The sequence below is a fragment of the Thalassophryne amazonica genome, chromosome 5 (genome assembly GCF_902500255.1).
Source record: "Thalassophryne amazonica chromosome 5, fThaAma1.1, whole genome shotgun sequence".
In the NCBI taxonomy this organism is placed as follows: domain Eukaryota; kingdom Metazoa; phylum Chordata; class Actinopteri; order Batrachoidiformes; family Batrachoididae; genus Thalassophryne; species Thalassophryne amazonica.
In genome coordinates this window covers 1,948,588-1,971,308 of record NC_047107.1, presented here as the reverse complement: position 1 = coordinate 1,971,308, position 22,721 = coordinate 1,948,588, and the positions used below count along the sequence as shown (strand labels likewise).

The window sequence follows — 22,721 nt, the reverse complement described above, 5'->3', positions numbered from 1 at the left end:
CTTTCTGACTGGGGTGCAGTGTGGAACCACAGAATGATCAAGGGTGTCTGGGGCCCTCGGGACATCAGCACATCAGTGTGCTGGAGTCACGATGTGCTAGCATGGCCCAAGCAGAGGGTCACCCCTTTGAGTCTGGTCTGCTTGAGGGTTCTTCCTCAAAGGGCGTTTTTCCTTACCACTGTTGCTCTGGGGGTTAGTAAGGTTAGACCTTACCTGTGTGAAGCACTTTGAGGCAACTCTGTTGTGATTTGGCGCTATATAAATGAAAATAAATTGAAAAATTGAAATTAAGGCTGCGTGCTGTCTGCCTAGCTCTGAGCCACTTCTCTCCTGCCCTAGAGGGGAAACATGGGCTTGTTCAGTCAGACAACACATCAACAGTGTATCATTAGAAACCATCAAGGAGGTACCAGGTCTGTTCATTCCCTGAGGGAAGCTCAGGAACTTCTCCAGTGGGCTTTGTCTCACATGCTGAGTTTCAGGGCTGTGCATCTGCCAGACATGCAGAGCTACACTGCAGATTTTCTCTCACATCAGAAACCACCACCGGGCAGGTGGCGCCTCAACCCGGATGTGGTTCAGCTGATCTGGGACAGGTTTGGCAAGGCAGAATCGGCTCTGTTTGCCTCAAACGCCACAACATCTTGTAGCCTGTGGTTCTATCAAAACCACACAGCCCACTGGGCCAGGATGCACTGGCTCACCCTTGGCTGGCCTGTCTACAAGATGCATTTCCTCCTCTTCCGTTGATCATGCTGATACTACACAGAATATGCACAACTCATTACACAGTGCTGCTAGTAGCCCCGTACTGGTCGGGCAGGACATGGTTCCCCATGATTCTGATGCTCCTCAGCGGAGAGCCGTGGCCCCTCCCACAGAGGAGGGACCTTTTGTCTCAGTTGAACAGGAACATTTGGCATCCTCACCTAGAGCGTTGTCAACTATATGTGTGGTCCCTGAAGGGACAGGCTCCATGTTGAGTTCTTGTGATCAAGCTGTAGTGCAGACTATACTGAATGCCCGTGCTCCCTCCACTAGGTCATTGTACGGCAATAGATGGAAGCTTTTTACCAGTTGGTGCAGTACACAAGGTGTGGACCCTGAGCTTGTCCTGTGCCAGTGCTGCTTAACTATCAAATCATATCAATTTTATTTATATAGCGCCAAATCACAACCGGTTGCCCCAAGGCGCTTTATATTGTAAGGCAAAAGCCATACAATAATTACAGAAAAACCCCAACGGTCAAAACGACCCCCTGTGAGCAAGCACTTGGTGACAGTGGGAAGGAAAAACTCCCTTTTAACAGGAAGAAACCTCTAGCAGAACCAGGCTCAGGGAGGGGCAGTCTTCTGGTGGGACTGGTTGGGGCTGAGGGAGAGAATCAGGAAACAGACATGCTGTGGAAGGGAGCAGAGATCAATCACTAATGATTAAATGCAGAGTGGTGCATACAATGCAAAAAGAGAAAGAAACACTCAGTGCATCATGGGAACCCCCCCAGCAGTCTTAGTCTATAGCAGCATAACTAAGGGATGGTTCAGGGTCACCTGATCCAGCCCTAACTATAAGCTTTAGCAAAAAGGAAAGTTTTAAGCCTAATCTTAAAAGTAGAGAGGGTGTCTGTCTCCCTGATCCGAATTGGGAGCTGGTTCCACAGGAGAGGAGCCTGAAAGCTGAAGGCTCTGCCTCCCATTCTATCAGTCATTGTTTGACAGCGGTCTTTGTCTCTACAATTAAAGTTTATGTTGCTGCTGTCTCTGCTTGCCACATTATGGTAGATGGTCGATCAGTAGGATCGCACCCCCTGATATGTCTCTTTTTAAGAGGTGCTCTTCGCCTTTGGCCTCCGAGGATTGCACATGTGCCATCCTGGGATCTTCCATTAGTTCTTGAGGATTTATGCTCTTCGCCGTATGAGCCACTGGGTGCCAGTGACCTCAGCTGGTTATCAATTAAGACTGCTTTCCTCCTTGCTATTTCATCCGCAAAACGTGTTGGAGAGCTCCATGCCTTGTCAGTTGCTGACAACTGCGTGCACTGCAATTCTGATGGGTCAGGGGTTACTCTATGGCCGAACCCCTCCTTTTTACCAAAGGCAGTTTCATCATTCCATGCTAATCAGCCGGTTACCTGTCTTTACCCCTCAATCTACTGCAGAAGCTAATTCAAGCCCAGGGGTGGGCAGCGAGGGCTGAGACGCTGCAGGTTTTCCTTGCAACAGATCACCTCAGCAGGTGGGTTTTTGATTAGCTTCTGCAGTGTCTCGGCCCTTCATGGCACATGATTGCCCACCCCTGTTCAAGACTGTTGTGCCCTATATGTGCACTTTGATGTTATATTGAATTGACAGGTGTGTTTCGCAAAAGTGATGCACTGTTGTCTGCTATGGGAGCCCCAGGAGGGGCTGCATCTTGTCCAAGCAAAGACTGGCACCGTGGGTTGTTAACGTTATATTTCAAGATTACAAGAACGGTGACCGTCAACCTTCTCCAGTGAAATGTCATTCAACTCGAGGCATATCCACCTCCTGGGCTGCCCTGAGAAGTGTACCACTGACTGACATCTGTACTGCAGCAACATGGGCTTCCTCCTGTAGTTTTGCCTGCTTGTACAGAGTGAATGTAACTGCTCCTCACCCTGTGGCGACAGCCGCATTATCGGCCTCCTCAAACTACAGCTGAGGTTGGTAAGTGCACATTTCAGGTTTGGTAAGTGCACACCCCTCAAGACCTTGCTGGTATCAGGTCATCCAGGTGCTAAAGCACTGTCCTCTGGCAGTAAGAAGGAATGAAATAGAACGAGAGTTCTATGAATTCCGGATGACTGCCAGAGTTGGTTGTCACTTGGAGCCTGGGTGATAGATTCCAAAAGAACTGAATGCTGGGTAACATGCACTCATATACTGTTGCTGACGTCACCCAGGTCACACCTACTGGCGTGACTTTGTTGGTATAAGACTCGACCTCTGCGCATGCACGCATGGAATAATCCAGGGGCTAAAGCACCGCCCTCTGGCGGTCATTCGGAATTCATAGAACCATAGTTACATGAGTAACTCTCATTTTATTTTCTGTTTTTTCTTTTCACAGCATAGATGCTTCAAAAGAGGACGGAAAACTTGGACGATTAGTGAACGATGATCACAGAACTCCAAATTGTAAAGTGAAGACCATCGTTGTTGAGGGAAGGCCACACTTGTGCCTTTTTAGTACCAGAAAAATCTTAAAAGATGAGGAAATAACATACCACTATGGTGATTCCTCTTGGCCATGGCACTCGATGGTGAGAATACACTTACTTGATATTGGCATTTTGTGTTTTTGTTTTTGTTTTGTTTTTTGTTTTTTTTAGAGCAGCCATTTGATATTGTAATAATGTGCCTTGTGCCTATTTTGCCAGTGGACAATTTATGTATTCCATTGGTGATGCTGAACAACAATAAATTAACCTAACATTTATTAGGAGGCCTATGCCCACTTCTGAATCGTGTTGCATCTGGACGTAATTAATGGAAGAGGGGCATTTATTTTTACACATATCAGACATTCCACGGGTTAATCATCTGTAACAGATTTGGAGAATAATTACACATTTACCCGATCAGCAATACGTTGGCAACAAGCCTGTCGTGCTTTATTGGCAGACGATGTGTTCGATTTCCCCCTTAACGTTAATTTAAATTCCTCGTACCTCCGCATAATAATCGTGCATTCTTCTCCGGTAAAGTAAGGTGACCACGTCATTATTGAAAAATGGTGACGTGTGCTGCAACCCGCCCCTTTTATGTGAAAGTACACATACTCCACTTAGGTTAACACAGGTTCAACAAATCAACATCTTATTCAGCGTCGTAGTACCGATTAACACCACTTGAGGAAACCAGGTTTTGTCAACCCCAGTTTAAGAGGTTGACCCTGGTTTACATCTGAGTAAGTTAACCCTGCTTCGTACTATAGGCCCCTGTACTTCATTAACGTCTTGGCTTTTAGTTATGAAAATTACTCTCTGCTGTATTGACAAATGTGACTGTAAACAGAATATGATCTTCTTAAGAATTTTTAACATAGTAGAACTTCGTGTCACAAATTGATAAAAAGATTTAAAAAAAAAGAATGAAAATTATTGCAGTTTTGAGTTGTCCCCGTGTCCTATCTCTCTCTTTCTCTGTCTCTCTCTCGCTCTCTCACACACATATTTACAGGAAATGTGTGATGAGGTGCTGGAGACACAAAACATCGAGAAGCCCTGCTCATCAGAGACAGAGAAAGTAAGTGAACATATCTTCCTTCTTGGCGCTGACTTGTTGTGAGATTTAAGAGAGTGAAGCATTGTGCTACGCTCTTACACCCTGACTGCTGCCCACAATGGTCTCTATGCACGGACTCTCCTTTGAGGTTGATAGTTACCTTGTAAAACCTTGGGTCCTTCCTCAAAATTACTGATGAATGGAAAAATATTGATGTTTGGATTCTATCTCAAATCACCCACTATTGGAGGAATTTCCCAGGTCACCCTCTCAGATTCTTCTGAAAAAAATCAGAGGTGCTCCTATAGCACAGATATATAAAAACCCAAAATATTACAGCTGTATCTGAGATAGTGTTGAAACCACAGCCCGTGGAAATTTTAGATAATTTTTTGAATTTTACCGAATGAGGCTCTTTGTGCACTTTCTACCATGAATATCTCCCAGTTGTATAGAATACACAGCTTTGAAAGTCAAAATCAAGGGCTAACCTTTTCTGTAGAACTTGAAAATCTTTTTAGATTATATAAAGCACAGATTTTTTTTTTCTCATTAGTTTTCACATATTAGACCATATCTTTGATTTTTAATTTTGCCTATTTTCAAACCTCATTTGGCCATGTGGTCAGACAAATATCTGTTTCATATTTTCACTATGAGTTGGCACATGACCCAAGACGATATATCAAAATATAGTTATAGTGTTGTTACTGGCCTTTATTCTGGAATTCTAATGTTATTTGTCCAGATTAGATACTTGCATATGTATGATGGTGAAATTATTAAATTGAATTACTGCTTCAAATAGATTTTTCACAGCAGTAATTAGTTTCATTCTTATTTTAGTTGAAAACAATGAAAAACCAACACTGTTATCCAGTTCATCACATTTATTAAATGTTACAAACTCGACAGGTGTCGACAAGCTTTTACGTGTAAATAATCCCCACAGCATAAGTTCTTAAATCAGAAATGTCCATCAGTTTTAACCAGTTACATTTTAACCTACTTTGGTTACGTTTTTACACACAAAAACTTGTAAGTTGGGTTTAGTGGGACATGTGATTGAGACAGGCCCATTTGAAGCCTTTCACGGCGGATGTCGATGTGTACTCACACACACACACAGGCCGACTCTAAGACGGTTAATAAGGACATGTGTATGAGAACGTTGTCAATGTGGGGGATGGGCGACTAACTTGTTTGCACAGTGGTGAATGCAATTCAATTGTATTTGTCTTTTCAAGGAGTTTTCTAAGTTGTCCTGACGCTGTGTTCCTCTCTCACACACACATTTACAGGAAATGTGTAATGAGGCACTGGGGACAGAGAACATCGAGAAGCCCTGCTCATCAGAGACAGAGAAAGTAAGTCAACATGTCTTCCTTCTTATGCTGGATTTATACATAACGACGGCAAGTCACGAATGCCACAAAGTATACATTCTTGGCTGCCGATCACGAATGTGATGATTCGGGGCAGAGCCATTGGGTGTCCTCAGGAACTGCTGCATCCTGTTACTACACGTAAAGATTAATGGTACGTGTTGCTGGAGAGTTATCAGGATCCATTACGCACAGACAAGGATAATGTTCCGCATTATGCACAATAGTGCACAACAGCGTAATGAATTGCCTCCCCACACATCCCCATATTCATCCTACCATCAGTTGCTGAACAATTCAGATCACTCCAGGTTGCTCCTCAAAATCCACAGTAGAAGAACTTTGTGACTGCATGCTTAGTTGGGCTATGTGCCATGGAGTGGCGCAGAGAGGAGGAGAGAGCCAGATGTGTGGCCCCTTATTGTTATGCGTGATAGCGTGCAACAGCGCATTAGTTACATTCTGAATTGTCTCCCCACACATTCCCATATTCATCCTACCGTCAGTTGCTGAACAATTTTATTTATTTTATTTAACCTTTATTTTACCAGGGAAGTCCCATTGAGATTAAGAACCTCTTTTTCGAGGGAGCCCTGGCCAAGATGCAGCAATAAAAATACAGTTACCGTATAACAAATAAATTAATTAATTACAGGTACATGTGAAGGAGGCTGTCTCAACTGCTCTCAGTCTGGCTTTAAAGGCATTTAATGTGATCAGTTCTGTAAGTTTCCAGTCCTTTTGCAAGGTGTCCCATGAAGAAGGGGCAGAAAAGGTGAAGGACCTTTTTCCAGTTTCAGTGCAGACATAAGGAACAGAGAGTAGCAAATGTTCATTGGAATGCAAACCATAAGAATCAACACTTCTCTGTGTGATTAAGTTACAGATGTACGAGGGCAGTAACCCAAGCATGGCCTTATAAATAAAAGTATACCAGTGAACCAACCTCCTGGTGGACAAAGAAGGCCATCTCACTCGAGAATATAGTTCACAATGTTGAGTCAGGGTCCTACAGTTCGTAATGAACCTCAAGGAAGCATGATATACAGAATCAATCTTTCTCAGGCACTGAGCTGAAACATTCATATATAACAGGTCACCATAATCTAAAATAGATTAAAAATTTTTTTGCAGTAACAAGGTGCTTTTTAACCTCAAAAGAAAAACATTTATTTTGAAAGAAAAATCCCAGTTTCAATTTGAGTTTCTTCACAAGATTCTCAATGTGGGGTTTAAAGGTAAGCGTGTCATCAAGCAAGATACCAAGATATTTGTATGAATGAACCACCACAATTTAATTTCCCTCAAGCGTGGACACTGTAGGGGCAGTTTGAGGACCTTTTCTAGAATTTGAAAATAACATGAATATAGTTTTGGCAGAGTTAAGGACAAGTTTTACAACCCCTGGCAAAAATTATGGAATCACCCGCCTCAGGGGATGTTCATTGAGTTGTTTAAGTAGAAAAAAGCACATCACAGACATGACACAAAACTAAAGTCATTTCAAATGGCAACTTTCTGGCTTTAAGAAACACTATAAGAAATCAGGAAAAAAAATTGTGGCAGTCAGTAACGGTTACTTTTTTAGACCAAGCAGAGTTTAAAAAAAAATATGGAATCACTCAATTCTGAGGAAAAAATTGTGGAATCATGAAAAACAAAAGAACGCTCCAACACATCACTAGTATTTTGTTGCACCACATCTGGCTTTTATAACAGCTTGCAGTCTCTGAGGCATGGACTTAATGAGTGACAAACAGTACTCTTCATCAATCTGGCTCCAAAATGCTACAAACACCCAGGTGTCGATTAAGTTTTACTTGTAAATAATCCCCACAGCATAATTTCTTAAAATCAACAAAATCCTCATGCAGGAATAAATCAGTTTTAAACATAGTAGAGAAGCTTGAATCTTCGACTGGACTGGGTTGCTTGACGTGAGGACGTTTCGAGTCAAATCACAGAAGCTTGCTGAGGAAGCTTCTGTGATTTGATTTGATACACAGAAACATCGGTTTTAACCAGTTACAGTTTAACCAACTTTGGTTACGTTTTTACACACAAAAACTAGTAAGTTGGGTTTAGTGGGACATGTGATTGAGACAGGCCCATTTGAAGCCTTTCACGGCGGATGTCCATGTGTACTCACACACACAGGCCGACTCTAAGGCGGTTAATAAGGACGTGTTTATGAGAACGTTGTCAATGTGGGGGATGGGCGACTAACCTGTTTGCACAGTGGTGAATGCAATTCAATTGTAGTTGTCTTTTCAAGGAGTTTTATAAGTTGTCCTGACACTGTGTTCCTCTCCCACAGACACATTTACAGGAAATGTGTAATGAAGCGCTGGGGACACAGAACATTGAGAAGCCCTGCTCATCAGAAACAGAGAAAGTAAGTGAACATATCTTCCTTCTTATGCTGCATTTACACATAACGACGGCAAGTCACGAATGCCACGAAGAATACATTCTTGGCCGCTGATCACGAATGTGATGATTTGAGGCAGAGGCATCAGGCGTCCTCAGAAACTGCTGCAACCCGTTACCACGCGTAACAGTTGCATGTGTTGGTGGAGATTATCAGGAACCATTACGCACGGGCAAGAATAATGTTCCGTATTGTTGCACGCAACACCGCATTCGTTACATTCTGAATTGTCTCCCCACACATCCCCATATTCATCCTACCCTTAGTTGCTGAACAATTCAGATTACTCCAGGTTGCTCCTCAAAATCCACAGCAGAAGAACTTTGTGACTGCATGCTTAGTTGGGCTCTCTGCCATGGAGTGGCGCAAAGAGGAGGAGGAGACTGAGAGAGCCAGATGTGTGGCTCCACGCGGCTCTCATCTCAGTTGTTTTTCCAATCATCAGGTGCAGCAGCGGTAGGTGGAACACCTGCAGGAGCCCACTGATGAGCATTGGAATGAGACTTGCTAGATGACTTGGTGTCACTGTCCGACTTCATCATATTGCAGCACTGAAACTGAATGCGGTGCAGCAGACTTTAATTGTGTGCACGTCAGAGAAGAACACTGTCATGCTCTATTAAGCATCACCACTAATCAAGACAGATCAACATGCTCAGTTGCAACCTCCACGCCATGAGGCGAAATGAGGGTGGTGTGTGACATTCATGGAAGATTTTCTGGCAGCCAAAAACATGCTTCACGAAAATCACAAATATCACGCACCAACACACATTACAACCCCAATTCCAATGAATTTTGGACAAATGTAAATAAAAAGAAATAAAATGATTTGCAAATCCTTTTCAACCTATACGAGGTATGTTAGAAAAGTATCCGAACTTTTTATTTTTTGCAAAAACCTGATGGATTTAAATCACGTGTGCTTGCATGAGCCAACCTTGAACCTTCGTGCGCATGCATGAATTTTTTCACGCCTATTGATTTTGTCATTTGCTTGTAAGTAGCCTTTGTGTAAGGACGTGCTGTGCGTTCGGCGGAATTTCATTGCGAGGAACATGACGGAACGACTGGAGCAGCGCTCCATCAAATTTTGCCAGAAACTGGGCGACTGCCAGGTGGAAATCATTCGGAAGATTCAGTCGGCTTTCGGTGACGATCCTATGGGCATCACACAGATTAAGGAGCGTTACAACCGGTTTAAAGACAGCCTCACAACGGTGGAGAGTGAGCCGCGCTCTGGGCGGCCATCAACATGCTGAAATGACCAGATCATTTCCAAAGTGAACGCTGTGGTGATGCGCGACCGTCGTGTGACTAGATAGATAGATAGCTTTATTTATCATTGTCATAACAACAAGATTTGCACACTCACATACCACAGACAAACTGCAATTAATCCACAATTATTACTTGTTCACCGTAATAATGGCACACATCAGAAATTAAGATAACACATATACATTTGACATTGTTATGTGCACTAAAACTTGAACAGTCTGTTTTCCCAATTGAGGCGATGTGGTGTGTTACAGCCGCTGCAACATTGAGTCGTGCCGTAAGTCAGCCAGCTTGGGAAAGTGACGTTGACGCCACCGGAGAGGGGAGGTGTTGAGGAGATGCGACTGCCCTCATCGGGGTCCCAAGCTGTCCCAAGCGTTGCTCGCTCTCCACCGTTGTGGGGACGTCTTTAAACCGGTTGTAACACTCCTTAATCTGTGTGATGCCCATAGGATCGTCACCGAAAGCCATCTGAATCTTAGGAATGCATTCCACCTGGCTGTAGCCCAGTTTCTGGCAAAATTTGATGCAGTCGCGCTGCTCCAGTCGTTCAGCCATTTTCCTCACAATGAAAAAACGATGAGCGCACACACGTCCTCACACAAAGGCTGCTTACAAGCAAATGACGCAATCGACAGGCGTGAAAAAATTCACGCATGCGCACGAAGGTTCAAGGTTGGCTCATGCAAGCATACGTGATTCAAATCCATCAGGTTTTTTGCAAAAAATAAAAAGGTCCGATACTTTTCTAACAGACCTTGTATTCTATTGAATACACCACAAAGACAAGATATTAATGTTCAAACTGATAAACTTTGTTTTTGTGCAAATATTTGCTCTTTTTGAAATGGATGCCTGCAACACATTTCAAAAAACCTGGGAGAGTGGTATGTTTACCACTGTGCTACATCGCCTTTCCTTCTAACAACACTCAATAAGCTTTTGGGATCTGAGGACGCTAACTGTTGAAGCTTTGTAGGTGGAATTCTTTCTCAATCTTGGTTGATGTACAACTTCAGTTGTTCAACAGTCCGGGGTCTCCGTTGTCATATGTTGCACTTCATAATGCGCCACACATTTTCAATGGGCGACAGGTCTGGACTGCAGGCAGGCCAGTCTAGTACCCGCACTCTTTTACTTTGAAGCCACACTGTTGTAACACGTGCAGAATATGGCTTGGCATTGTCTTGCTGAAATAAGCAGGGACGTGCATGAAAGACGTTGCTTGGATGGCAGCATGTGTTGCTCCAAAATCTGGATGTACCTTTCAGCATCGATGGTGCCATCACAGATGTGTAAGTTGCCCATGCCATGGGCACTAACACACCCCCATACATCACAGATGCTGGCTTTTAAACTTTGCGCTGGTAACAATCTGGATGGTCTTTTTCCTCTTTTGTCCAGACGTCATGACGTCCATGAATTTCAAAAACAATTTGAAATGTGGACTCATCAGACCACAGCACACTTTTCCACTTTGCGTCTGTCCATTTCAAATGAGCTCGGGCCCAGAGAAGGCGGCGGCGTTTCTGGGTGGTGTTGATGTACAGTGAGGAAAATAAGTATTTGAACACCCTACGATTTTGCAAGTTCTCCCACTTAGAAATCATGGAGGAGTCTGAAATTTTCATCTTAGGTGCATGTCCACTGTGAGAAACATAATCTAAAAAAAATAAATAAATAAATAATAAAATAAAATAAAATTCCTTGGAATTGAACATTAAGAAACATTGTTCTTAAACTGTTGGACTATTTTCATGCAGTTGTTCACAAAGGGATGATCCTTGCCCCATCTTTGCTTGTGAATGGCTGAGACTTTTGGGGATGCTCCTTTTATACCCAATCATGAGTGTCCTCAGTTCCCAAATGCTTATTGAGTGATGTTAGAAGGAAAGGTGATGTAACACATCGGTAAACATAGCACTGTCCCACTGTTTTTGAAATGTGTTGCAGGCATCCATTTCAAAATGAGCAAATATTTGCACAAAAACAAAGTTTATCAGTTTGAACATTAAATATCTTGTCTTTGTGGTGTATTCAATTGAATGTAGGTTGAAAAGGATTTGCAAATCATTGTATTCTGTTTTTATTTACATTTTACACAATGTCCCAACTTCATTGGAATTAGTGTTGTATTTTCAAACCCTCATTTGGCCATGTGGTCAGATAAATAACTTTCAAATTTTCACCATGAGTTGGTACATGTCTGAAGATATGATCAAAATATAGTGTTGTCACTGATCTTTATTCTGGAGTTCTGATGTTATTTTTCCATATTAAATACTTGCAAAGGTATGATGGAGGTGAATTTATTAAATTGAATTACTACTGCAAGTGATAATACCCCTGTCACACATAGCCGGAATCACGCAGATTGGTGCCGGATTAATGAATTGGCACACATCCGAAAGGTGTCAGCTTTCATTTCCAAAATGTTGTGACAGCCGTCTGCGGGACTCCACACAGTTGGTCAAAATCGGCCGATGGCCTTGAGTGTGACGCACTTTCATAATTCTCTGGGAGCAGTTGAGATGGGACTCCTATCTGACAGCGATCCATGTGTAATCTGACTATATTATCTGACTGCAATTTACATATTTTGACAGCAGTTGAAATGATCTCATCACAGTTGATTGAACTCTGAGATCGATTGGTCCCAGCAAGGCCTGCTGATATGTTGTTCCACGTTTGTCCACCTCCACTGGACCTCAGCCAGGGAGAGTGAAGGAAATGTCGTCATGTTATAAACATGTACGTGACACTGTGCGCGTGTTAGAAGCTTGGTGCAGTGCCCAACAGCGCAGTTGAACCCGGATTTCACCATTGTAACACAAGTATTCTTACACGTTCAGCTCCTAAGTCTGTTGCAGGTATGATGTGTAAATGTTTGCCAAGCACGGGATGACATAAATAAACATGTAACTCACCTCCGGTGCCCCGGGTTCCACAGCGCAGACAGCTGGTCCCTTTCACCCTGCTGCTCTGTGTGCTGTCAATCAGATGACAAAAGTATAATCCACCTCTGATATACAAGAGTAGGCTGAAAGGTTCTAAGGCTCACCATGAAGGAGTAATGCCAGTTCAGTGAAACTTGGCATGCATCAAGTTAAACTCTTCTGATGACTAAGTGTGTTGTTCGTTTGCAGATGATATACTAGTTTATGGTTCATAGCTGAGTTTGAAAGTTCGTGGTAGCGGGTTTCAGGGAAAATGGACAAAATCTGGCATCGTAGTGTCATTAAAAACCTGCAGAAGAAGGTGTTAACGCCCAAGGACATTCATACCAATATGGTTGCGACATTAGGGCATAATGCTCCCTCCATATCTACAGTGCAGAAGTGGGCAGCTGAATTTAAGAGGGGTAGAGAGAGTCTTGAAGATGACCCAAGGTCTGGATGGCATGTAACAGCCACAACCTAGAAAAACATTGACCTTGTTCATGAAATGGTGATGGACGACATGCGATTGAGGATAAATCAGCTAGCAGATGCTGTAGGAATATCCCATGAAAGAGTTGAACACATTCTTCATGAAGAACGTGGCATGTCAAAGGTTTCCCAACGCTGGGTGCCACGTCTTCTGACAGTGTGATCAAAAATGCACCAGACTGGTCATGTCGAAGACGAACGTGGAACGTTTTGAAGAGGATCCAACCGATTACACGGAACATTTTCTTACCCAGGATGAGTGTTGGGTTCACCACTTTGAACCAGAGACAAAAAGACAATCAATGCAGTGGAAACACCCAGGGTCACCACCTCCAAAGAAAGCCAAGGTTGTTTCATCTGCTGGGAAGGTCATGGCCTCAGTTTTCTGGGATGCCAAGGGCATTGTGTTCGTGGACTGCCTTAAAAAGGGACAAACCATCAACGGAGAGTACTATTCTAACTTACTGAGACAGTTACACAAGGCTATAAAAAAGAAACATCCAGGAAAACTGAGGAAAGGAGTGTTTTCCATCAAGACAGTGCTCCAGCTCACAAGTCAATGGTGGCCATGCCTACTGTGCACGAATGTGGCTTCGAATTGGTAGATCATCCACCATACCCCCCCCACTTGGCAACGTCGGACTTCCATCTGTTTCCAAACCTGAAAAAAAAAAAACTTAGCGGGGAAGCAATATCAGAGTGATGATGAGGTGATAGCAGCCATTGAGGACTATTTTGACTCTCAAGATGAAAGCTTCTACATCAAGGGGATTGAAGCACTGCAGCACCACTGGAAAAAGTGTGTGGAGCTAAAAGGGGACAATGTTGAAAAATAAATCTAAATTGGTTTAATTCCACAACTGCATCATAGTGAGCCTTAGAACTTTTCAGCCTTCTCTCATAATTAAATCCCATGTGAAGTGCCCTCCTGCACCAATTATCCAATTGCATTTGTGTTAAGATGCATATGAAGTAACATAACACCAAAAAATAACATTTAAGAAAAGAGAAAGCCCACTAGCTCCATCTGAAAGTTGCACACGTGGGAAGTTGGTGCACTGACAGCATAATTAGCAGCAATTGAGTGGCTGGTACAGTGTTCATGAACACATATACACAAAACTGAGTGATCATTGCGGCCTCACACTCGCACACTGCTTTGATCACCTGTTATGCACACTCACAGTGGCTCCTTCAGCCATTGTGAAAACATGCGCAGCTGAGTGGACACACACTCATTACTCAAATCACCTGTTCTACACGTGTACATGCGTGCACTCAGTCATGTGAGACAGACGCTGATGAGAGGTCAGTTTAGCGCTGGGAATGTGAGGAAAAGCGGAAATTGAGTGGGTGGGTGGGTGAGTAATAGCTCCAGTGTCGCTGCTGTCTGACAGCACTCTGTGTCATCTGACTGGCATCTGAAATATGTTTGGGCTGCATCCTGCAGGTGTGCACGAGGCAGTCCGGATGCGTTCAGGCCACGGAAGACCACGCCTCTTTTTTTGCAGACTGCGTCAGATTATGAAAATATTTGCCATGTCGGAATGGCTCCTCCACATTCTTGCTATGTGAGACAGTGGCTTAAGTTTCAGCGCTGCCAAATAGACTTTTCACAGCAGCAGGGCTTAATGTGAGGGGGAGCAAGCCGGAGCGCGCTGTGGAACCTCTGACGTTGGCTCCGCCAGCTATTAATCCCTTTATCTATGGCGATGGCGCCCACCCCATATTTTTTCAACAAATTTCAACACTGACAGTAAGCCAAGAACCCGTGCGTTCCAACAGTATGCTATATGTTGCATATATTACGGTAAAGTGCGTTCGGTGACTTTTGAAACGAGAGAAAAGTATGAAAAAGAGCGCAAAAGTGACAGAAAAGTACAGAGACAGACGGCAAACATAAATGTAGTAATTTTTGAGGAAAAGGCAGGGTGTTAGTGTCATTTGTGAAGGTGTGTGAGTGTGCGTTTGTGTGGGTGTGCAGTTTATTTTAAGTGTGGCGCACAGCATTGTTCGGAAGCCTCCCCCCTCCACCCTTCTTTTTTTTCTGCACCGGAGCCACCCATCTTCTGCGCTCCGGGACCTCCCACTTTACAAATTAAGCACTGCACAGCAGTAATTAGTTTAATTCATATTTTAGTTGAAAACACAGACGTGCGGAGGAGTTCGGCTCATCGCGGCGGAGCTGCATGGCGCAAAGAAACGCAGTGATGAAGCCTCACAGGACATGTTCTGGCATGTCCAGCTCATGCACAATCACAATCGGATAATCACACGACTGGAAAGCAACCGGAATCCGTCTGAAATCCACCTGAAAGCTGTCCTGAGAGACCAACACCGAGGTGGTTTTGTGCCGCGTCCCTCCGCTTCTTTTTCCATGAAAAAAAAAAAAAACTCCTGTAACGGTTGAATGTGCCGAAAAAGTGCTGATGTCCACATCTTCTGCCTTTTTGTGAAAGTCAGACGAGGTCTCGGATCAACAAAGCTTTCACGTTGGAAATGATCTGGTTGTTTGTGCGGGGTGTCAGCCTGTCCATCGGCGCTGGGAGCGCTCCATGCTGTCAGCAGTTGTGGGCAGTCCTTAAAGCGGCAGTAACACTCCTTAATCTGTTTAATCCCCATAAAATTGTCCCTGAAAGCCATATTAATTTTTTGAATGGTGTCCACCTGGAGGTCTCTCACAGTTTCTGGAAAAAAATGGATGCAGCAAAGATCCAAATCGTTCAGACATTTATTCACAATAAAAAATAGACGAGAGGGTGCAGCACACCTCACTCAAAGCCTGCTCACAGGCGAATGATGCAACCGACAGGCATGAAAAAACTCACGCATGCGCACGAGGGTTCAAGCTTGGCTGACGCAATCACACGTGATTCAAATCCAGATGGTTTTTGAAAAAAATAATAAGGGCGGATACTTTCCTCACAGACCTCGTACATTATATAAAGTACAGATTTTTTTTTTCCTCATTAGTTTTGACATATTAGACCATAGCTATCAGAAAAGCAACCTGTTGCTACTTCTGGAAAGGCACAATTGTTAGATATATGCTTGATTTTTAATTTTGCCATTTTCAAACCTCATTTGGCCATGTGGTCAGACAAATATCTGTTTCATATTTTCACTATAAGTTGGCATATAACTTAAGACAATATATCAAAATATAGTTATAGTGTTGTTACTGGCCTTTATTCTGGAGTTCTAATGTTATTTTTCCAGATTAAATACTTGCATCTGTATGATGAAGGTGAAATTATTAAATTGAATTACTGCTTCAAATAGACTTTTCACAGCAGTAATTAGTTTAATTCTTATTTTAGTTGAAAACAATGAAAAACCAACACTGTTATCCAGTTCATCACATTTATTAAATGTTACAGACTCCACAGGTGTCGACAAGCTTTTACGTGTAAATAATCCCCACAGCATAAATTCTTAAATCAACAAAGTCCATCAATTTTAACCAATTACATTTTAACCTACTTTGGTTACGTTTTTACACACAAAAACTTGTAAGTTGGGTTTAGTGGGACATGTGATTGAGACAGGCCCATTTGAAGCCTTTCACGGCGGATATCGATATCACACACACACAGGCCGACTCTAAGGCGGTTAATAAGGACATGTGTTTATGAGAACATTGTCAATGTGGGGGATGGGCAATTAACTTGTTTGCAGAGTGGTGAATGCAATTCAATAGTATTTGTCTTTTAAAGGAGTTTTCTAAGTTGTCCTGATCCTGTGTTCCTCTCTCACACACACATTTACAGGAAATGTGTAATGAGGCGCTGGGGACACAGAACATCGAAAAGCCCTGCTCATCAGAAGCAGAGAAAGTAAGTGAACATATCTTACTTCTTATGCTGCATTTATACATAACGATGGCAAGTCACGAATGCCACGAAGTATACATTCTTGGCCACTGCTCACGAAAGTGATGATTTAAGGAAGAGGTGTCCTCAAGAACTGCTGCAATCCGTTACCACGCGTGAGGATTAATGTCACGTATTGGTGGAGATTATCAGGAACCATTACGCACGGTCAAGAATAATGTTCCGTGTTGTTATGCGTGATAGCGCGCAACAGTGCATTCGTTAAGTTCCGAATTGTCTCCCCACACACCCCCATATTCATCCTACCTTCAGTTGCTGAACAATTCAGATCTCTCCAGTTTGCTCCTCAAAATCCACAGCAGAAGAACTTTGTGACTGCATGCTTAGTTGGGCTCTTTGCCTTGGAGTGGCGCAGAGAGGAGGAGGAGACTGAGAGAGCCAAATGTGTGGCTCCACGCGGCTCTCGTCTCACTTGTTTTCGCAAACATCAGGCACAGCAGCAGCAGGTGGAACGCCTGCAGGAGCGCACTGATGAGCATTGGAATGAGACTTTTAGTTGACTTGGCATCACTGTCCTTCAGCATACTGCAGCAATGAAACTGAATGCGGTGCAGCAGGGTTCAATTGTGTGCACATCAGAGAAGGACGGTGTCACGCTCTATTAAGGATCACCACTAATCAAGATGGATCAACACGCTCGGTTGCAACCTCCACGACATGAGGCGTAATGAGGGTGGTGCGTGACATTCGTGGAATATTTTTTGACAGCCAAAAACATGCTTCACGAACATCACAAGTGTCACGCACCAACACGCATTATCAAGAAACCTATTCAGATGCGTTAAGTCACGTAAAGAATGTCAGGAATGTGCCAAGAATAACTCCATATGATATTCGTAACGTGTCTTGACTATGTGTAAACGCACCATTAGTGCTGACTTGTTCTGAGATTTAAGAGAGTGAAGTGTTGTGCTATGCTCTTAAACCCTGACTGCTGCCCACATGGTCACTATACACGGACTCTGCTTTGAGGTTGATAGTTACCTTGTAAAACCTTGGGTCATTCATCAAAAATATTAATGAATGGAAAAATTTTGCTGTTTGGATAAGGGTCATTCCATCTGAAATCACCCAATATTGGAGGAATTTACCAGGTCACCCTCTCAGATTCTTCTGAAAAATAATCAGAGGTGCTCCTAGAGCACAGATATATAAAAACCCAAAATATTAGAGTTGTATCTGAGTTAGTGTTGAAACCACAGCTCCTGGAAATTTTTGATAATGTTTTGAATTTTACCAAATGAGGCTCTTTGTGCACTTTCAACCATGAATATCTCCCAATTGTACAGAATACACAGCTTTGAAAGTCAAAAGCAAGGGCTAACCTTTTCTGTAGAACTTGAAAATCTTTTTACATTATATAAAGTACAGATTTTTTTTCCTCATTAGTTTTGACATATTAGACCATATCTATCAGAAAAGCAACCTGTTGCTACTTCTGGAAAGGCACAATTGTTAGATATATGCTTGATTTTTAATTTTGCCATTTTCAAACCTCATTTGGCCATGTGGTCAGACAAATATCTGTTTCATATTTTCACTATAAGTTGGCATATGACTGAAGACGATATATCAAAATATAGTTATAGTGTTGTTACTGGCCTTTATTCTGGAGTTCTAATGTTATTTTTCCACACTAAATACTGCTTCAAATAGACTTTTCACAGCAGTAATTATTTTCATTCCTATTTTAGTTGAAAACAATGAAAACCAGCACTCTTATCCAGTTCATCACATTTATTAAATAGGTGTCAACGATTTTACGTGTAAATAATCCCCACAGCATAAATTCTTAAAGTCCATCAATTTTAACCAATTACATTTTAACCTACTTTGGTTACGTTTTTACACACAAAAACGCGTAAGTTGGGTTTAGTGGGAGATGTGTTTGAGACAGGCCCATTTGAAGCCTTTCACGGCGGATGTCGATGTGTACTCACACACACACACACAGGCCGACTCTAAGGCGGTTAAAAAGGACATGTGTTTATGAGAACATTGTCAGTGTGGGGGATGGGCGATTAACTTGTTTGCACAGTGGTGAATGCAATTCAATAGTATTTGTCTTTTAAAGGAGTTTTCTAAGTTGTCCTGATCCTGTGTTCCTCTCTCACACACACATTTACAGGAGGTGTGTAATAAAGCACAGAACATCGAGAAGCCCTGCTCATCAGAGACAGAGAAAGTAAGTGAACATATCTTCCTTCTTATGCTCCATTTATACGAGAGTCGTACATAGCGACGGCTGATTTGTTCTGAGACGTAGAAAAAAGTGGAGGGATTTGCTTGGTTCTTACATCATCACTGTTGCCTACAGGGATGATGGGCTTATGGGTGAGATACACAAAAGGTGCCCTCTCTCCTTTTCCTTTCATTTTCATGTGGAACTTATGCAACAAGGCAAAAATTGCTTCCCCTCCTACACCCAAGTGACAGATTTCGCACTTGTTCTCATAGATGTGCATACGCAGGCTTGCAATGCCATACAAGAAAGTTGAAAAATGTTCAACTTGTGTCCCTGTCTCATGGCACTACAACCAATAAGGGAGGGTTTTATTGACTGACCAATGAGTTGAGATCATACTATACACTGCAGTTGATTGCCACTTTTATCATGGAGGTACTTTGTCAAATGAGTAGGGTTGAAATTTTTTTGACACTATTGAGTATCAAAACATGCCTCGTTTTTTTGTTTTTTTTTGCCAAGTTACAGTGCTTCGCAGCAACTGAGATGGGGTTCATGTTGGCTTTATATGCCTTGTGAATTCATCATAGTACAGAAACAGCATTAGTGAAGGTTACAAATGATCTTCTTATGGCTTCGGACAGTGGACTCATCTCTGTGCTTGTTCTGTTAGACCTCAGTGCTGCTTTTGATACTGTTGACCATAAAATTTTATTACAGAGATTAGAGCATGCCATAGGTATTAAAGGCACTGCGCTGCGGTGGTTTGAATCATATTTGTCTAATAGATTACAATTTGTTCATGTAAATGGGGAATCTTCTTCACAGACTAAAGTTAATTATGGAGTTCCACAAGGTTCTGTGCTAGGACCAATTTTATTCACTTTATATATGCTTCCCTTAGGCAGTATTATTAGACGGTATTGCTTAAATTTTCATTGTTACGCAGATGATACCCAGCTTTATCTATCCATGAAGCCAGACGACACACACCAATTAGCTAAACTGCAGGATTGTCTTACAGACATAAAGACATGGATGACCTCTAATTTCCTGCTTTTAAACTCAGATAAAACTGAAGTTATTGTACTTGGCCCCACAAATCTTAGAAACATGGTGTCTAACCAGATCCTTACTGTGGATGGCATTACCCTGACCTCTAGTAATACTGTGAGAAATCTTGGAGTCATTTTTGATCAGGATATGTCATTCAAAGCGCATATTAAACAAATATGTAGGACTGCTTTTTTGCATTTACGCAATATCTCTAAAATCAGAAAGGTCTTGTCTCAGAGTGATGCTGAAAAACTAATTCATGCATTTATTTCCTCTAGGCTGGACTATTGTAATTCATTATTATCAGGTTGTCCTAAAAGTTCCCTAAAAAGCCTTCAGTTAATTCAAAATGCTGCAGCTAGAGTGCTGACGGGGACTAGAAGGAGAGAGCATATCTCACCCATATTGGCCTCTCTTCATTGGCTTCCTGTTAATTCTAGAATAGAATTTAAAATTCTTCTTCTTACTTATAAGGTTTTGAATAATCAGGTCCCATCTTATCTTAGGGACCTCGTAGTACCAAATCACCCCAATAGAGCGCTTCGCTCTCAGACTGCAGGCTTACTTGTAGTTCCTAGGGTTTGTAAGAGTAGAATGGGAGGCAGAGCCTTCAGCTTTCAGGCTCCTCTCCTGTGGAACCAGCTCCCAATTCAGATCAGGGAGACAGACACCCTCTCTACTTTTAAGATTAGGCTTAAAACTTTCCTTTTTGCTAAAGCTTATAGTTAGGGCTGGATCAGGTGACCCTGAACCATCCCTTAGTTATGCTGCTATAGACGTAGACTGCTGGGGGGTTCCCATGATGCACTGTTTCTTTCTCTTTTTGCTCTGTATGCACCACTCTGCATTTAATCATTAGTGATCGATCTCTGCTCCCCTCCACAGCATGTCTTTTTCCTGGTTCTCTCCCTCAGCCCCAACCAGTCCCAGCAGAAGACTGCCCCTCCCTGAGCCTGGTTCTGCTGGAGGTTTCTTCCTGTTAAAAGGGAGTTTTTCCTTCCCACTGTAGCCAAGTGCTTGCTCACAGGGGGTTGTTTTGACCGTTGGGGTTTTACATCATTATTGTATGGCCTTGCCTTACAATATAAAGCGCCTTGGGGCAACTGTTTGTTGTGATTTGGCGCTATATAAAAAAAAAATTGATTGATTGATTGATTGATTGTGAGCGAGTGTGTCACTGTTGAGTGGTTAAAAAACTAAATTTGTTTTCCAAAGCACAAAAGGACTTAAAGATGAAAAACATGCAACTATCCCTCCATTCTAACACAGTAAATTCAACTTTATCTACAAGTAATGAGCCAACACCTCTTCACACTCATGCTGCTCAAAATCTGTGTGTTTGCTGCTCCCAAAACAAATGGTGCATTTAAGGATGCTTGTATTTATGAGCATTGAAATAATGATACACATGCATTTGACTTTGTCACTGACTTGTCAGAACTGAAAAAGATTTATCTTTTATATTAGAAAACTGCTTTGAGGGGATAAAATGTCCAGAATGAAAAAAATAATAGACATATCATTTTTCTTTTTGTTACAATGAGTTTTATTAAATAGGTATCAAAAATGTATCGAGTGTGAAGGTAGTGGTATTGGAACAGATATCAAAAAATTTTAAACTGAACACAGGCCTACAAAGCATATTCCTCAAAATTAATGATGAATGAAAGTGTCAATTGTCAAAGTTTCTGTAATATATTGTTAATTATGGATTCTACAGCTGATGTTCTCTCCTATCTTGAAATTACGAAGTCCGTTAATTTCTTAGTCTTGCATGATTTTAAATAATAAGGTCTTCTTTTTTTGTTTTTGGATGTATAGTGCAACCATATACTTTGCAATGCTGTCTTGTCAAGTTTGGATTCATGTGAGGATTGTACAGGACCTGTGTCAAGTCTAAAATGGCTTGGATATACCTGCAAATGTGAGTATCCAATCAAATGTGGCTCTCAAATGAGTCATGGTATATACTTTTGTCTCTGTGTTTTCTTGATTTTCTTCAAAAAAAAAAAAAAAAAGTTCATTTTAAGGATTTGTCCATAAATAAATTGTATTTTGATGTCCCTTATTACTTTTGGTCAAATAATATGTTCAAATTTAGTTTTTCATTTGTAAAAATATTTCCAGAATTATCTTTTTTTTTAAGCAAATGCATTGTATGCTGATGTGCTGAAAATTAAAGATCTACCTGAGCCTTTTATTCCTCCTGTTTTTTTTTGTTTTGTTTTGTTTTCTTTTTTTTTCCTTGCAGTATGTTCAAGATCATGGCACAAAACCTGCTTCATGAAGACTATGTCAATGGTATGTTTATTTAATAAAAGTTTGTTAATGCAAAATATTTGTTCAATCAAACCTTTTTTAAAAAATGATGCATTTTGTTTTTCAGGTCAGTGTTGAAATATCCAGTTCTGAAGGATCCAGTTCTGATAAAGAATATCTACCTTGCTCGGGTATTGATGGCTCTTCTACTGACAATGCTACAAGTAGCAACAGTGATGACAGTCTTTCCCTCAACGCCATGCCAGCATCTTGCATGAGCCCGCCTCTTCTTTTGGAGTCTTCTAAGAAGAGGTCAATGAGCTTGCCACAATCTTCAAGTTCATCCACTCCACAGGACATGACGAGCAAAAAATCCATCACAGCAGAGGACCTTGTACGAGGTCTCTTAGATAATAAACCGACCCTTTTATTTTTTTTTTTAACTATATGGATTTGAATGACATGCGATTACACCAATCATGCTTGAACCCTCGTGCGCATGCGTGAGTTTTTTCACGCGTGTCGGTGACGTCATTTCCCTGTGGGCAGGCCT

General features: G+C 42.0%; 2 long non-coding RNA genes across 2 annotated transcripts; both read left to right on the top strand.

The window, feature by feature from the left end:
* Window positions 1-4,204: 4,204 nt before the first annotated feature.
* LOC117509726 lies at window positions 4,205-16,609 on the top strand. Its single transcript, XR_004560481.1, has 4 exons — window positions 4,205-4,271; window positions 5,552-5,617; window positions 7,953-8,030; window positions 16,546-16,609. It is a non-coding gene; the product is annotated as an uncharacterized LOC117509726 (long non-coding RNA).
* A 5,154-nt stretch (window positions 16,610-21,763) lies between these two features.
* LOC117509725 lies at window positions 21,764-22,508 on the top strand. The gene is made up of 3 exons (XR_004560480.1): window positions 21,764-21,833; window positions 22,161-22,210; window positions 22,296-22,508. It is a non-coding gene; the product is annotated as an uncharacterized LOC117509725 (long non-coding RNA).
* The last annotated feature ends 213 nt before the right edge of the window (window positions 22,509-22,721 follow it).